Here is an 18,497-nt window from a genome sequence, read left to right as displayed (position 1 = left end):
TCCTCAGCTTTCAATGCCAATAATTGATTAGTCGAAATTATCGACAATGAATTACCCACTTATTTCAATCCTTTTCAATCATTCCATAAAAGTTTTGTATTCAGCTCTATCATTAATCACATATATATCTTCAAAATAAGGCAGTCGGAAGCAATGAAATCTATTACTAAATTACTCTTTAATATTTTCAATTCTAATAAACTAAATAATGTTTATTCAGACAAAGCTGAATTGAACAGTTCAAATTAATTATTGTAAAATATAATCGTCTAGAACAATTCACATAATCTTGTATCATCTTAAGGTGCGTACAGATATACGCGCCGCGAACATGAGCAATACACTTTTAATCAGCTGATGCCAAGCTTTTTATATCTGTATCTTACCGTTTCTGTAAAAATACAGATATAGTCAGCTGATTAAAATTGAATTGCTCATGTTCGCGGTGCGTATATCTGTACGCACTTTTTAAAGGAAAAATCTGAATATTTTTCATCTCAAAACATCGTCGAGAAGGAATGCAGTGGAGACTGAATGTTCCAGACGGGAGCAAATCTTTGTCAAAGTTTTGTTGTGTTGACAAATATTCAGCAAAGCAGAAACGACAAAATTCAATGCCAGGGCGGTGAGGTGGCATTCCAGTTCACCTACTTATCAAATACTTCACTCAACATTTCCGTCATGCGAATGGGAGCTCTTCTCTCTCTCGCTCTTCCTCTCTCTCTCTCTTTCTCTCACTCTATCTCTCTCTAAATGTCTTCTCAATGTCTGCTCCCCTAAATAAAAGTCTGTCTCACGCAGAGTAACTTTTCTTGATTTGTTTGGGAAGCCGCTTATCAACATTTAGTCAACTTTATGACAGTTATTGTTATACTCATTTGTCTTGTAATTCATTTATTCTTTTATTCATACATTTGTGATATAATAGAGGGAAAGACTGGCTAAATTTGAAAAAGGTGACAAAACTGACCCTAAAAATTAAAGAACAATTGTCAACCTTCAACAACATAAAAAAATATAGAACTGAAGGAGCTGAAACAGTACTTCTTGAGGCTACCATATTATACCTTTTATGATCAATTGATTGAATACTTAAAAAAAAAAATGATATCGGTACACCTGCATGACTTTAGAAGAGGGCGGAGTACATCATCGGCAGAGTTGTGAAATAGTATAAAAAAGTTGTGGGATTTAAAACAAGCAGTGTCTATACACGAACGGGATCGGAAATTTATAGGTGCGTACAGATTTAGGCGCCACGAACACGAGCAATTCACCTTTAATCAGCTGATGCCAAGCTTTTTATATCTGTATCTTACCGTTTCTGTAAGAATACAGATATAGTCAGCTGATTAAAAGTGAATTGCTCATGTTTGCTCGCGTTTGCGACGCATCATCACGTCTGAACTACTCAACTGATTGAACAGAAATGTTGTATATAGATTCTTAATTTACCGAGGATGGTTATAGCAACGATCTATATATATTATACAAACTGTTACTATAACGATCTATATAATATACTAACTGTTACTATAACGATATACTGTTAGTATTATATAGAACGTTGGGTTATAGGCTTTTTTAAATTCTTCAAGATTTCAGTTTGTCAAGTTTCCAATCGGACTCTTGCGGAACACGAGTTACCTGATAGTATACAATATATATTATTATATTGAAGAACATTTGAGAAAAGACAAGGATCTATTCTGAGGAAACGAAAACTCTGACACCAGACCTAAGCCAGCCAAGTCATTCGATGTTTTAAGTTTTTTTTGTTTGTGTGCAGCATTCAGTTATTTGTATTAAATCAATGTGTTATGTTCAAGTATTATTCTAATCAAACATCGTATCATGCTCAGTTTCTAGGACACTCATTGAATTCGATTGTTCATTAGCCGATGAACCTTCATAAGTTCCAAAACAGTTCATTCAGGTGAGTAGTAATTTTTCAAGTCAGACATATTATATTTTAGCCTATTGTGTTATATGAATCAGGCACACGGTGTATCAAGTGAATTCAAAACAGTACAATTGACAAAATACTGTAAGGAATCAACAATATTTATTATATTAAAGCTTTGAATACATAACGGTTACTATGGAAGCACCACCAAAATATTCTAATAGAAAAGAAACAGGCAGGACTAAGATGAAAGAAGTGGAGGAAGACATAGTGTAGGCAGTGGAAAATCTAAGTGAGGAAGCAAACCGTAGAAATAAGAAAGGAGGGAGTGAAGAAGAAGGGGAAGAAAAAGAAGAAGAAGAAGAAGTGGAATAAGAAGAAGAAGAAGAAGAAGAAGAAGAAGAAGAAGAAGAAGAAGAAGAAGAAGAAGAAGAAGTGAATTAGAAATCAATGTCCACGAGTAGGTATGGGAATTTCCAAGAAAAATCTCTTGGACAATAGGACAGAACATGGAGTGAGAGGTCAGAGGTGGAATGAGAAGCCAACTACAATGAACAATAGGAAGAGAGAGAGAGAGAGAGAGAGAGAGAGAGAGAGAGAGAGAGAGTGAGTGCGGCAAGGGAGAAGGGATTAGCGGTGACCAGACGAAGGAGTTGTAATTAGTTTTTATCCTGCTGAGGAAAGATTGGAGCAAGTGACTGTTGTCAGAGGGAGCAAGTACAGGATTTTCCTCTTAACTCGAGAAATGCTCTGTTGGCCACTGAATTACTGTTCTACCGACTTCTGGCCACTCTACCATTCTTCCTATCGTTGCTATCTTTTACGAGACATTTAATGTCGACTTTTACTGAACTAGATCGATCTTTATCTCGATCAGCACACAAATGCTGCTCAGAAGGTATAAAAATAAGAAAATATAATTTATTAACGGAACTGAAAAATAGTATAACATTTTCATAGAGTAATAATGGAGACTAAGAGAAAATGGAAATGCCTGTTCAATAATATATGGGATTAATAATTTTTGTAATAATAATTATTTTTTGTAATTCCTGAGACCTGAATGGTCTTAGTCATATTTTTTAATCTCTGTTTTATTTTAGTTTTTCCTATTGGGAAATCTTTTTTTCTCTCTCTCTCTCTAAATTCGTTATTACTCTCTTGTTTTTTGCAGTGAAGTATTTTTTTCTTGTCAACATCTCCATTTTGTATTGTAAATTGTATTTTGTTATCAGTTTTTATTTCAAATCGGACTTTTTGCAACTCCCACCAGCGGTCAAGGACTTTTCTTTTTGCTGGTGGTGCCTGGAAAATTTTTAGTTTTCAGTTCTCGGTAGTCTATTTTATTTTATTTTCTTGTAATAAGTGTTGATTTATTAACCTTGATTTGTTGCATTGTTAAATTCTGGCAATAAAAAATTGAATTGCATAAAATAAATGAGAAACCATGCCTGTTCAATAATATTGACACTAATCTAGTGATATGCAGTTTGCAAATTTAATTTCAGATAGAAACCAAAAATACAGTAGAAATCCTATTATTTGAAGACCGATTATTAAAATCGCCGTTTACCCAAATCGCGTGATGAGGGACTTGACAGCTTGAGAACGCGTGAACACAGTAAAATAATTCTCGCTAACAGACATCTTTAAAAAGCATTAAACTTTTTTGCAAACAAAGTTTGATTTATACTGTTAAAACCTAACCGGTTTTAATTGAAGTTAATTATACTATATATTTATTGTTTTATTTTCGTTTTATTTGTGTAAACTCCAATAATCCCAATAACTGATCAGATAAGCTGAAGAACTGATAATCCGATAAAATTGATGGGCTCTGCTCCAAATTAATTCGAATAATGGAGCTCCACTTTAATTTCAATTTTCATCACTGAAGTTATAAACTCACATAAAAAGCAAAATAAAATATGATATTTCTTTTCAAATGAAATACTTATCACTAGTGCTCTAATATCAAAAAACATTCCATCTTTTCAAATATTGACATGGAGAAGATGGTCGTTTCATATTTGATTATTTTTTATGAACGCATTAAGCTACCCTGAAATATTTGTTCCATGTTAAATATTATTCTCGAAACTCTCCATTTTCGTGAGATAAATCGTGTACTACACACATATAAAAAATAGTATGCCTTGGAAGTCAATAAATATGTACTCCAGTCAGGCTGTAGATGTGCAAAATGACCTGGAAATCTTGGAAGCTCAATTTCATGCTGGCTTTAAATTGTTTGACAAGGATCAGGGCAAAATCTGCACTGCGTACCTTTGCCACACATTCGCACATGCGATAGAGAGAGAACAAACTGGAGAGAGAATGAGCAAGACTGAGTGAGAGAGAACGAGAGACGGGAGACTGTTTCGGAAAAAGTTGTTTGTTCGTTGAAAAATGTTGGATCCGCTGTTGAAACAAGTTCAACTGAAGTTCACTTTTTGGAAAATCAACAGGAGAGTTATATATTGCTTATTTCGTTCTCCTCTCTCTCTCTCTCACTCTCTCTTTCTCACTCTCACTCTCTCTCTGAACTTTCTCTTCTCTGTTCTACAGTTCAGTATCATTCCTCTCTCATTCTCTGTTTTATTTCCTTGTCGATGCAGGATCATTTTCTCCAACTTCCTAACTGCACCTGAGTTTATTATTTTTCCTCGGCTCATTTTTGTTTCTTCAAACTCCTCTCACACTTTCAATTTTTTTTCAGTGCAATGTGTCTTGTCATTTTTATTCATTCATTCATTAAATCATCCATTCAGATTCACACAACTTCTAGAAAATTACCACAGGCTTGAGCCCACAACGGTTTAATTCTAATTTATACAACAGTTCAAATGTAGCTAGTAAAATGTCAGACCTAGTACAATCAATAATTAGATCAAACAATCAACCTCTTTTCCTGCCGATCCATGTAGATACAACGAGATATTGTAATCAAAATTGCTTTTATCGTTATTGTTATATCGTTCAAATGTAATTGTGTGTAAATTGTAGTGTGAGGTATAGGTTTGACTGTGATAGTTGAGTTCTTCAACTTGTATTTTTTTAATGACTAATGACGATTGCCTCAACATATTGTATGTTGAATGACAATAAACGATGAATTTGGGAGAGAAACAGATGTGGGATAATCCTGTTGACTCTCATAATCATGATAATGTGTTTTTTTATAAATAAATGATTGAATGAAAATTTTATAAAGGTATGCAATCGTAAAATGATAATTTCATGGCTAGGCAGACTCTTAATTATCAAGAAATGAAAATGAAACAAATTTTAAAAAGAGTACTTGGATATTCTTTTATTTCTTGCTTCTTTATTTGAAGTTGAGTGGTGGAGAGGACTTGAAAGTCCTAGCTTCACCCAATAAAGAACTTTTTCATTTTTTTTCATTATTATGAAATTGTATACAGACTTATGCGTCACGAACACGTGCATTTTGCTTCTCATCAGCTGACCCTATACTTATTACTGTATCTATAAAAATGCAGATATAATCAGTTGTTGCACAGCAAAATATGCGTGTTCATGGCGCTCAAGTCTGTACGCAGCTTCATAGTATGTAGAATGTATGTTCTGTATGGTATGCTGAATTATCCTGTACATTTACTCGTAGTTTGTCACTAGGGGAGTGTAATGTGAAAGCTATGATACATCTGGTATAAAAATTTGCAATAAGTTACTTACAGATTTGATATCAGAGACAGAATAGTTATTTGTGCAACTAGTGCGCAAAGTGACAGTTTGCTGCACCGAAAGAAACGTTTACGCCCGAGCCGTAGGCGAGGGCGGAATGGTTTCTTGAGTGCAGCAGAGGAACTTTGCGCACGTATTTCACATTAAGTTTTTCCTACAGTTACCATTGAATATGAAAAGTGGGTAATTATGGGTAAAATTGCCTGAAATGCATCAAATGTTTTCTGTGTAATTTTATTATTGATAAAAACCTTAATCCTAAAATCCTAAAGTCCTCGTTGTCGTTGGTTATAATATATAATTAATAATAATTAGCGCGTTGTGCTTCGTTGCACCTCTGCTCACTATAGCAGCCCAGTCACTGTTACCAACTTCATTTTGATTTTGCTGCACTGTTGCTCCATATAACCTACTAAGTATTTTGCGTTGCCATGTTGCAAATCTGGAGTGCAGAAAAATTTTTCCCGCACTAGAGCGGAAAAGTGATTCTTTGCGTTCTGTAATCAGTGCAGCAATGGCCACTTTTCAACGTAACTGTAGGAAAAAGAAATTTAAGACGAGATTATTGAATTGGCTTGTGATAAATCCTTTTTATAGTGTTGAAGAATTCATTGAGAGTGAAATAATTGTTGCTTAAAGTTAAGAGGTTTCTATTTGTATTTATATATTGTTCTAAAGGCTCAAGTTGTGCTGTAACAATATTATGTTACAATATTTACTAGCTTATACACTAATTTACATTAAATGACGAAATGCTAGTTATTCAACGAATTACACAAAGTATAAATAATTAATCAATGAGAATAAATATAGAATTCAATTAGAATGACGATAATATGATAATGTGATGTAACTTCATAAATCGGCGGTGTTTCAACAGTCGATTGTTTTAGAAGGATATAAAATATCCTTCTCATTAGCACACGACCGGGTGTCAGGGAGAAAGAATCAGAGATAGAGAGAGAATGATTGATTGATTATATGCCTTTATTAGGGCGGAGTGAGGACTCCTGGTCCTCTCTGCCACACAACCCTGAACACAACACGAGAGAGAGAATGAGAAGAGAGAGTAAAAATGTGAGAAATAGAGAGTATTTGGAGGAGAATAGGCACGCAGCGTAAGACCACAGAGCATACAAAACAGACGAAGGTATCCCTTTGTGGGAGAGGGCTTAATTTGATTTCTTATCTGGTGTAATCTCACATCTCACAAATCCCTCGTCCGGTGCTGGGCTGATCGTTCACGATAGCTACCTCGGAAAACTCCCACAAAATCCTACTTTTCCCGCCAAATGCCAGTATAGGAAGAGGGGTGAAAGAAGAAAAGAGAAGGGGGTGATGAGGAGGAGGAAAGATGAGAAGTGACGTCAGGGGGAGAAGGATGAGAGAGGAATGATCTCTGGGCTACTCAACTGTTTTAGAGAAGTGAGTGGCTTTTTGTGTGATTGATGAAGGGATATAATTGTGAGTGGGGAAAAAGCCGGAAGGTTGAGAAGAAGAGGAAGGTGAAAAAGAGTGAAATGGAGAGAGAAATAAAAAGAATAAAGGGGAACGGAGAATGTGGGTAGGGAAGAAGCCGAATGGTTGAAAAGAAGAGGAAGGTGAAAAATAGTAGAATGGAGAGAGAAGAAAAAGAATAAGGGGGAACGGAGAATGTGGGTAGGGAAGAAGCCGAATGGTTGGAAAGGAGAGAATGGTGAAAAAGAGTGGAATGGAGAGATAAGAAAAAGAATAAGGGGGAACGGAGAATGTGGGTAGGGAAGAAGCCGAATGGTTGTGAAGAAGAGAAAGGTGGAAAAGAGAAGAATGGAGAGAGATGAAAAAGAACAAGGGGGAACGGAGAATGAGTGATGGTCTAGTGACAAGTGCATAGGATGGGGTTATAGTTTCGGGAAATGGGAGAATACATTTCAAGAACATGAGGTGGAAGAGAAAAGGAAAATTCACTAAAATCAGTCACTGAATCACTGAAAAGTCACTAACATCAGCCGTTTGATGACTAAAATATTTAGTGAAAGAAAGAAATATTTATTTGGCTGATGAAGCGTTCAATGAGGAGGATTCAGTGAGTAATAGAATGTTACCAGGGTTCCTATATCGATGAAAATTCGTTGATTTCAGCTCTATATCAGTTAGTGTTTTCATTGGTGTAGGAGCCCCACCTGTGCTGACGTCACACGATTGCACTACGGCTATGTTTACGAAGGTGGTGCTCCAATCAGCTTTCCATTGTTCGACTCGTAGATATACCAGTTCACAATGTTTACATTTACATAAAATCAGTTTTGGAGTATCTGAATTTGAAAATCTACTTTGTGGAAAATACTTGAGGACTGAAAATTTTGTGAATTGAAGAACTACAAGACTTAACCTATTTCGCACTATGTGTTATCTAAATTTGGGAGAGGAATAGCACAAGGTTACTCTATTTTTCCTCTCCATATAATTGTATAATAATTGTATGAGTTCTTGATAATGTACTTATTGTATAGATGGATAGAGAATAAATGAATGTAAGTATAGAATGTGAATGTGAGTATGTGAGTATATTCTATACTCACTGGGAGGTACACACCGAATTAGGGCGGAAAAGAGTGGAGAGACAAAGAGACAAAAAGAAGAAAGTAGACAAAGTAGAAGGAGTATGAGTTTTCTATCATTTTTCTGAAGATTCTTACCCTCCAGACTTGCACCGGGGAGAGTTTTTTAAGCGAAAATAGATGTGAAATTTAAAATAGGGGCTTGGTTGAAAAAATTGAGGACTAGGAACTTCATCTGGTAAAAACTAAGAAAATGAAGTGAAATAGGAGAGATTAAGATGAGAATAGAGCAGAGAATCGCTATTGAAGAAGAAGAAGATGAGAAGGGAAGGGAAGAAGGAAAACGTAAACCAGGCGATATTGACGTTCTCAATTATTGTGATTATTAATTATAATTATCATTAATTTTTGAAAATTGAAATATACTTCCTGAAAATTTGAAATGAGTTCGAAAAATGAAGACTCAACTAGAGAGAAGAAAAAATGAACTATAGGGAGGATGAGAAGAGAAAAGATAAAGAGGATGAGAACAGAAAGAAGGGGATGAACAGAAAGGCGTGGGCATCAAGGAAATTAACTCGACTAAAATACAAGAATGGAAAAGCTCTAATATCAGACAGCTCCAATCTTCAATATATATTTTAGTCGAATAATAATAAATTTTTTTAGAAGAAATCATGGTTGTGTTGAGTTTTCCTTGTTTACCAATAAAGATTTTTATGTGACACCGAATGGAGTCAAGGCTTAAATTATTGAATCGGTGGAATAACAAGGAACTGGAAAAATCAAAGAGATTGAAGGAATAAAAAGGGAAAGGAGAAATCAAAGAGACTGAACCGTGTGTAGAAAGAAACCAAAAAATGAAAGTGAGAAAAGAATTATATCCCTGGTATTGCTCAGCGTATCGTTCGAATTCAATTTTCCAGCTCCCTGAATTTTCAAAAGCGAGCAGCTTATCAAAAAAGCAACTTATCTCAAAAGCCCTCGGAGTGTAGGCTACGAGAAACAATATCGCTTTAGGAGTTGTCAACGTGATCAAAGGTTTTGAAATATGATAAGCTTCTATCTTTGATGAGCTCAAGTATATACGACTCCATTTTACTCTATTATAGAAGAAATTGCTTTTGGATCGTACTGTATACGTTCATAGATGGCAATGTTGATAAACATCTACTCTGAATCTATAAATATAAAAGCGAAATGGCACTCACTCACTGACTGACTGACTCACTCACTCACTCGCAGAACTAAAAATCTACCGGACCAAAAACGTTCAAATTTGGTAGGTATGTTGAGTTGGCCCTTTAGAGGCGCACTAAGAAATCTTTTGGCGATATTTTAACTCTAAGGGTGGTTTTTAAGGGTTTAAAGTTCTTTTAGCATGTATATTCTTCTTATTCTAATATCTTAAAATTATAATTGAAATGTGCATACCATATGTTAATATAGAACTATAATCTAGAGAGAGTACCTCTTCGAAACAGTTGTACTGGCAACTAAATTAAAAATTTTGTCAGGTTGGCATTAAGTTGAGTTGACTTTGTTAGGTTGGCACCAAGTTGAAAATTGAAATGCATTTATCCAGGACCTCCTAAATACCAATTTATCCAATTAGCCAAAATTAGCGTTTTCTCAGCTTTTCTGCGTTTCCTCACCTTTTCCAATAATTGATGGAAATATATTTAAAAAAATTCAGTACACAGGTTTAGCTGAATTTTGTTCGCCAAAGATACGCCAATATAGTAACAGGTGTTTTTCGAGATCAAATCGACATAATACGTTCGAATTCGGTACAGAGGTTCCGCTGAGGTCTAAATGCAGGCGAGCGAAGCGAGCCCGCTGATCTCATTCTTGGACGCTCCAGTCGGGGGTCCAGGGGGCGGAGCCCCCTGGCTAGACGGATATGGCGAGCGAAGCGAGCCTGACGGCTAGTCTTCTATAAATATGAGAGCGAAATGGCACTGATTCATTCACTCACTCACACGCTCATTCATTCATTCATAATGAACAGAACTAAAAGTCTACTGGACCAAATACGTTCAAATTTGGCATGTATGTTCATTTGGCCTTCTAGAGGCGCACTAACAACGTGTTTGAAAACAATATTCAAAAATAAGCCCAAAATCCGCGTTTTTCTTCGTTTTATTTTTTCTCACTTATCGACAGAAAGTGATCAAATCTGGTAAAGAAATTCAGCCAGGGTCTGTAAATTTTGTCTTCAGAGGACTCCAGAATTATTCTTAAAATAGTTGGCTTCACTGCTTTTTTCTACCGTTTTTCCTGCTTTTTCTTAGCCTTTTCGAGAACCTATCGACAGAAAGTGATAAAATTTGGTACAGAATTCAGCTGGGTCTAAAAATCTTCAGAGGTCTTTAGAGTTATGCCCAAAATGGGTGGTTTAGTTCGGTTTCCTACCATTTTTTTTTTGTTTTCTCACATTTTTCAAGAACTCATGGAGATAGAATATTCAAATTCGGTATAAGATTCCAGCTGGGATCTAGAAATTTTTTCTTGAGAGGACTTCAGGTTAACGCCAAAGATACGCCCAAGATGGCTCATTTACTGCGCTTTCCTAGCGGTCCCCAGCGTTATTTCTGCGTTTTCTCAGATTTCACAAAAACTAGTTGAGATAAAATATTCGCATTTTTTACAGATTTTCAGCTAGAGTCTAGAAAGTTTGTCTCAAGAGGACTTGAAAATCACGCCAAAGTTACGCCCAAGATAAACGGTTTTACAGCATTTTCCTAGCGTTCCCTGGAGTTCTTTTGAATTTGGTACATAGGAATTTCGAAATAACGCGAAAGATCCGCCTAAATCGATGGTTTTATTTAGGTGGAAAGAGCCTGAAAGCCTGTATTTGATTATTCGACTATTCGACTAGAGGAAGCAAGCTCAAATTAAGAATGGGTGATCCTATTTCCGGATGATCCAGCCCCCTTGCTAGACGGATGAGGCGAGCCTAAGTCTTTCTTATGGCTAGTTTGTTTCATTATGCCCGGTCTACACGACAACGATATTAGCGCAAACCTGCCAGGTTTGCGCTAAGTTTGCGTCGTGTAGACGGGAGATCGTTGTGAATTAATGAGGTTTGAAGGTTCGTGCTTTCTTCGATCAATCTCAGCCAGGTTTGCGTCAATTTTTCTAGGAAACGATTATGTCTCATCTATCCATCAAAACCTGAATCGCTCCAAAATGAAGATAAGGAATTCGCGATTTCAGATTCGGATTCAGCACCCTCGAATTAAGAATGTGCGAGGTCAATTCTCAAAAATACTAAAAAACAAGGAAGATTTTTTAATGGATAATAATTATTTTATTTACTCTATAGTAATGTAATAGATATAGTTATTCGCTCTTCACTTGATAAGCAGTATTCTTGATTATTATTATTATTATTGAGGAGAAGGAGGAGAAGTGGGAGGAGGAGGAGGAGGAGTTGGAGGAGGTGGAGGAGTAGGTGGAGGAGGAGAAAGAGGTGGTGAAGGAGAAGGTGGAGGAGGAAGAGGAGGAGGAGGAGGAGGAGGAGGAGGAGGAGGAGTAGTAGTTGGCGGTGTGGAGGGTTGAGGAGGTGGAGGAGGAGGTCGAGGAGGAGGTGGTCGAGGTATGGGAGGAGGAGGAGGAGGCTTGAGTTACTATTCTTCTCAAGTTTATAAACACTTCAAAGACTTCGTATTGGATTTATATTATATGGTTTAGTTTATAATACAGGTTTGTGTTAAAGTTGGTGTCGTGTGAACAGAGGTTTGAGCAAACTTGGCTCGAAGCCAGATTTGCGTAAACCTGGCTTTGAGCCAAGTTTGCGCAAATATCGTTGTCGTGTAGACCCGGCATTAGAATTGTTTCAGGCTTCAAGGCACTGTTTGTTTGCTAGAAATTATTATTCACAATACGATTATTATGATAATTATAAGATTATTTTTCAATAAACGTATCTTCGGTATAAACGGCTGTTCGGTACAATTTTTTCATTATTTAAATTGGATAATCTTTTTCAATACAATTGTTGAGATCATTATAAGAGTGACAAGAAGTGGCAACTAAGATTTTTAAGTGGTCTAATAAGTGAGTTATGGGATGTTGAAGTGTTGAACTCCGTTTTCTTTCCAGATCATAAACGGTTTCGAATTTTCCATTGGAGATTTTTTAATACATTCAAAATATCATTGGCTTTGATCTAATATGCGTTTTTCGCGATTCATGCCAAAATTAACAAGTTATTGAATTTACAAAAAATGTTACTCTTTCATTCATGAACGATATGGTGAATAAAATGTTTTAGTTTGGCAAGATGAATTTTTTGAATTTTTAAGAGAAGTTCTGTATATAGTAGAAACCGTTTATGATCTGGAAAGAAAACGGAATCTGTAAAATTAGCACTTCAACAACCCATAACTCGCTTATTAGACCACTTGAAAATTTTAGTTGCCACTTTTTCTCACTCTTATAAATAATCTTAACAATTGAATTGAATAAAATTATCCAATTTAAATAATGAAAAAAGTGTACCGTACAGCCTCAATCATTCTCTAGCTATCTTATTTTATCTTAAAGTTTATCTTTTGTCTCTACGATACAAATAGTCGAGTGTGAAATTATTATATAAGATTACTGTAAACATTTTCTCCGACAGTCAGTACGATACATTCCAAGGTTACTAGAATACATTGTATTTTAAGTACATTGATACACACAGAATAAGATATTACACATATCTGAGAAAGTTGAAATAAAAACAGGAACTTTTCGGCAACATGGTTAAACAAGTGAGATAAAAATAATAAGCCTGAACATCATGGTACTCGTATTTATAATTTTCTAATTTTACAACAAACAATTCAATAAGAAGTTTATTCCTAATTGGAACAAAGTTGTTAATCTGAATAAAAGCAATATAACGTACTGCAATGAGATATATTATTTGTTTTATATCTATCTCTATATAATATGTTGACAATGTTTGTTTATTGAGTCGAGGTTATGTTAGTTCATTCACTAAAATTTGTTAGCTTTGCAGAACTCACTGAGTACCGCGTACACTGTGCAAGTAAATAATGTTAATTTAAATTTATTCCATAATTTACAAACATTTATTTGATGTAAAGTAATTTTATTTGAGGGAATGGATGATAGAATCCGCTGTAAAGTGTACCATGTCCACTCATTCACATCGTAATTAGCCTAATTGGTGTCCCGCTAGAATGAAGCACCAAGTTTTTCCCATATGGAAAGCTTATCTTTTGGAAAACACATTGCAAATGAACTCGTTTTCCCAGTTCTCGGAAAAGCTTGTTCTGCGGATGAGGAAAGTTTGTGAAAATCAGCTAAATTGGACGTAAAATTCGGTTCACCCCTGCCAACACAGGTGAAAAAAAAGATCTCCATATTCTTTCTTTCCACCTTCTTCTCTTTTTCATATTATTCCCCCCTCCTATTTTCTTCTTCCCTCTTCACCACTTCCTCTTCCAACACCTCTCTCTTTACCACCTCCTCCAACACCTCCTTCTACTCCTCCTCCTCCTCATCCTTTTCCTCCTTCTCCTCCTCCTCCTCCTGACCCCACCATCCTGCTCCTCGAACACTCGAATTCGGAATTCAATTTTCAAGTGTTTCAGTCACTTGATTTATTCGAGCCTGAAACTTGCGGAATTAGAGGAGGATTGCATTTGTGAATTTATATATCTCAAGATCAATAACGAACGAGTTTTTCTTGATTTTTCCCTTGTTTCCCTGTCCTTATTCATTCACATTCCTTCTTTTCTTGTATGTATTTTTGTTCCTCTCTCGTGATTCTCTTTTTCTTCTTCTTCTTCTTCCTCTTCTTCTTCCTCTTCTTCTTCCTCTACTTCTTCTTCTTCTCCTTCTTCTCCTTCTTCTCCTTCTTCTCCTTCTTCTCCTCCTTCTCCTTCTTCTCCTCCTTCTCCTTCTTCTCCTTCTTCTCCTTCTCTCCTTCTTCTCCTTCTCCTTCTTTAATAGTTTAATAATTTTGAACATAAATCATCCCTCACTACTCACTCTTGCTTTGTTTCAACCTTCTTCCTTACTCTCACATCTCACTATAATACATTTGTTTTTTCATTCTCAACTCCTTATACCTAAACTTAGAATAACTCATATTTTACTCAACTCTGAACATAGTAGCTCTCCAAAGAACAAAACCCAATAATATTATTGTATCCTTGTTTCTGTGTCTTCCTATCCTATTCTATTTCTCTTCTCATACTTTCTTGTCTAATCCCATAATAGTCTTGCTCTAACCCCTCTTCCACCCACATATCACACTCCTATGCATTCATTCGCTTGTATTATAATCACTTTTTTCTACACCTTTTTCTCCTTCTCATTTTCCTTCCACTTCTTTCTCCTTTTTTGCCTTCTTCCACCTCCTTTTTTCAGTTCTCGTAATTCTTTCTGACAGTTTATTCCATAATTACTGGTTCAGAACCCATTCATCAACATCATCCTGAAGTTGAAACTCAGAAAAGTAAATCAAGAAACTCATTTCAGAATTTATCAGGAGATTGGATTTGTTCAGTACTCTCTGAAATTATCAATACGTTCCGAACGCTATTCGAAGTGAACTGATTGGGAATATTGGAAAGTATTGATGAAACTCAATTTTCTCATAAGATTTGGTTTAGACCAAATGAACGAATGCTTGTTCTGAACGGAGATTAATAGAAACAGGATGAAGCCAGTTCAAAAGCTAGAAATAAATGAAAACTTACTTTGGATTAATACACTTTTGAATACATTATTATTATTATTATTCATTATATTCATCACAGTCGAATGGGTTCTAAGTGTTCTATGCTCCAGAATTCGTGAACTATAGAGCGGTCCATGTTATAATGGCAGTATTTGATTAACATTGGTGTTGCTATCACTGTCTATCATTCGATAAAGCAGATAGCGCTATCCTTTCCTAGCTCTGCGATGTTGTTAGATCGTTTTTCAACAATGTAGAAATATTATCAATTGACAAAATATCTAATTCCAATAATGAAAGTTTATTATTTAATCATTGACAGATATACTGTCTTGACGATTAAAATAAAATTGATCATTTCAAACAAGAACGAACAGTTGATATTATATCAGATTCACTGGTATCAACTACTTTCTTTAGGAGGCAGTGACAAAGTAAAGAATCGGCAACGCTGTCTCCCTATCTTTATCCACTGTCATTATGACGTGGATCTCACAATAGATATCCATGTGCGTTTGGTCCAACCCCAGCCTAATGATTAATTACTTTATTGAACTGAGTTAATTGAATATATTCATATTGTAGTCACTTGAATATATTGGATAGTAGCCTACTCGATAATAATTCTAGAAATACCAAGCATCATTATCCTGCTGATAGTTCCAGAATAAATATGCTCTCGATTGGGAAATGGAATAACAACCATCAATTCATGAGAAATATTGTAATTTTTTGCGACATTTTCAAAGTTGTATACAAATTACTGAGCTTACAGCTATCCTCGCAGTAGGATATTATTCAAATCTGCTTAAAATATTCTGATATCTGAGTAGAGTAGTATTCAAATCTGCTTGAAGCGATTATTTCCGCTCGGGAATTTAAATATGATTGAATTTATTGTAACAAGAGATGAGAGGAGCGTTTACAAATGATATGAAAATTTGTGATTTTCACTTTTGATTAGTTCAGTGAGAAGTGGAATGCCTGTTTTTGAAGAAATAATTCGTTGATAGTTGTGTAGTCTCGAGTTGAAAATGAATTGACAACTCAATTAGAGTTTTCCCTATACTCTGGCAAGTTCCATAAAATGTTTCAGAATATTTGATATTTATAGTTTATTGTAGTATTAATATAGCATACTCTTTTAATTGAACGGATAATTTGTACAGAACATTTTGAACTCTCTAGATTCGTTCTAATGACCGACTTCTGAGTTATAATGATGTGATATTTTTCCACAGATGAGTAAATTGAGGAATTGTCTAGCAATGTACAATCTCAAGCTTTGAACATCACAGAGACACTGTGTTATTTTCGGTTTTTCGACATCTAAGCACAGTAAAACTAACCGAAGTGACAATAGACCCCCCCAAGGTTGAAGAGAAATTTGATACTTGGAAAGAAATTATGACTGGAACATTTTAAAGTTATAGGAAAAACTATTGAATGATGGATTTGATCTACGATAGATTTGATCTACGAATCTATTGAAGCGATTATTTCTCAGTTCCCTATGACTGAAACACTTTCAAATTATAGGAAAAACTGTTGAAAGATGAATTTGATCTTCGTTCAAACTGATATTACATAGAGAAACTAACTGAAGTGACAATAGACCCTCCCAAGGTTGAAGAAAAATTTGAAACTTGAAAAGAAATGATGAATGAAACAGTTAAAAGTTATAGGAGAAACTATTGAATGATGGATTTGATCTACGATCGATTTCATCTACGAATCTATTGAAGTGATTATTTTTCAGTTCCTTATGACTGAAACACTTTCAAATTATAGGGAAAACTGATGAATGATAAATTTGATCTACGTTCAAAGTGATCATTTCTTCAAGCATTTCCTTCATAATTCACAACCAACTCGCTTGTGTCACTTTGCTGTCTCAGCCAGAATATGTGCCGTGCGGTTTTATTTGCTGATACATGCAAAAACAACACGAAGCACAGCAAACACGTCACTTGCATTCTATCCTTCTCCTTCCCCTTTTCCAATTAGTTCTCTTCCTTCTTTATCTCCTCCACATCTTCTCCATTTAGGAGAGCTGCCACAGAAAGGCCTAATAGGTGAATAGTACTTATTATAAAATCATAATATTTATCATAATCATAAAATAATAGTAATCACCCTTAAAAGGGTGAACTCCATATTGTATCGGTTGACTCTGCCGTGTGAAACTGGCCTAAGAGAAAACATCTTATTCATTGCACACTCTTTTAAAAAAATCTTTAAAAATATTCCAATAATTGATTATTGCGTTCCTTTGTATTGTGACATCTCTGAAGGCATTTCACATAGATTACAGGTTTAGTATTTAATAATTGTAATAACTGATCTTTTGCCTTCTGTACAAAGTATTAAAATTCAAAATACCTACTTATTTAGCAGAATCTTCCACTTCCAGGAGAATTATGCATGGTAGAATATTCATGGTACATTATTTATGTTTGTTTTATTATAAAAGGTTATGTTCGTCAATGTTTCAAAAAGTGAAAGGGTCGGTTGGGAGATCGAATTTCTGCTTTATATTGCCTCTGTTCGCGTTCTGTTGGCGTTCTGTTCTCGCGCGACCCGCGATCATCATGCGAACTGCTCGAGTAGTATTCGTTTGCAATGCAGCGCGTATCTCTGTCTGGCTTGAGAGAAACAAGACGGATAACCTACTCTTTTGTATCTCCTTCTACATAGACCTCCTATATACTCAGAAATCATTATTCGAAGTGACATTATGTGGGTAAATCATGACTCAGTAAAAGGAGCAGCTCCACTCAACTACTGCTCAAATTTTCAAAATTTCATCTTTATGCAAACATTGAAAAGTTTTAATTCCTATGTTCTGATTAAAGGAATTCTATTTTGATCAAGATTGGAAAATAAACTCTCTCTTCATAATTTCCAACAGAGATTTGGAATTGGAATTCTGTTCCCTTCCTAATTAGGAAGTTCCAGTAATTATTAATATTTTAAATCGAAACTTCACTCTCATAAAGTTTTTTTCTCGTAGCTTTGGCTACAGGAGAAGCGTTTCCTTTGTATTTACATTAATCAAGAGTTCTGGCTGAAGCCAAATTCAATAGGAATTCAATCAACTGAACAATAGAACTACTGATTATTTGCAGCCTTTCTGACAAACCAATAGAGCAATGTATTTGCAGTATTGACATATCACAAGAGTGATGGCTGACGCAACATTCAATATGAATTCAATCATAATTCAACAGAAAGTTAATCAACTTTCAATAGGATTTCAATCATCTGAACAATAGAACGTTGATGATTATTTGCAGCCTTCTGACAAACCGATACAAGAATTCATTTTAGTGTTGACATAAATCAATAGTGCTGGCTGACGCAATATTCAATAAGAATTGAATCATAATTCAAAAGGAATTTAATCAACATTCAATATGATTCTAATCAACTGAACAATAGAACTGATGATTATTCACAGCCTTTCTGACTAACCAATACAAGAATAAATTTTCGCAGTATTGACATTAATCAAGAGTGCTGGCTGAAGCCACATGCAATAAGAATTTAATCATAATTCAACAGGAATTCAATCAACTTTCAATGGGATTCCAATCAACTGAACAATAGAACTGATGATTATTCACAGCCTTTCTGA

At 35.2% G+C, this 18,497-nt stretch overlaps 1 protein-coding gene across 1 annotated transcript in view; it reads right to left on the bottom strand.

Annotated features, from left to right (window-relative positions):
- Window positions 1-18,497, bottom strand: part of LOC111056085 — a 203,689-nt gene that overhangs the window by 82,415 nt on the left and 102,777 nt on the right. The gene's annotated exons all lie outside the window — the stretch shown is intronic.

The sequence above is a fragment of the Nilaparvata lugens genome, chromosome 13 (genome assembly GCF_014356525.2).
Source record: "Nilaparvata lugens isolate BPH chromosome 13, ASM1435652v1, whole genome shotgun sequence".
In the NCBI taxonomy this organism is placed as follows: Eukaryota; Metazoa; Arthropoda; class Insecta; order Hemiptera; family Delphacidae; genus Nilaparvata; species Nilaparvata lugens.
The sequence above is the reverse complement of the archived record's forward strand: the minus strand, read 5'-3'. Positions and strand labels throughout refer to the sequence as shown.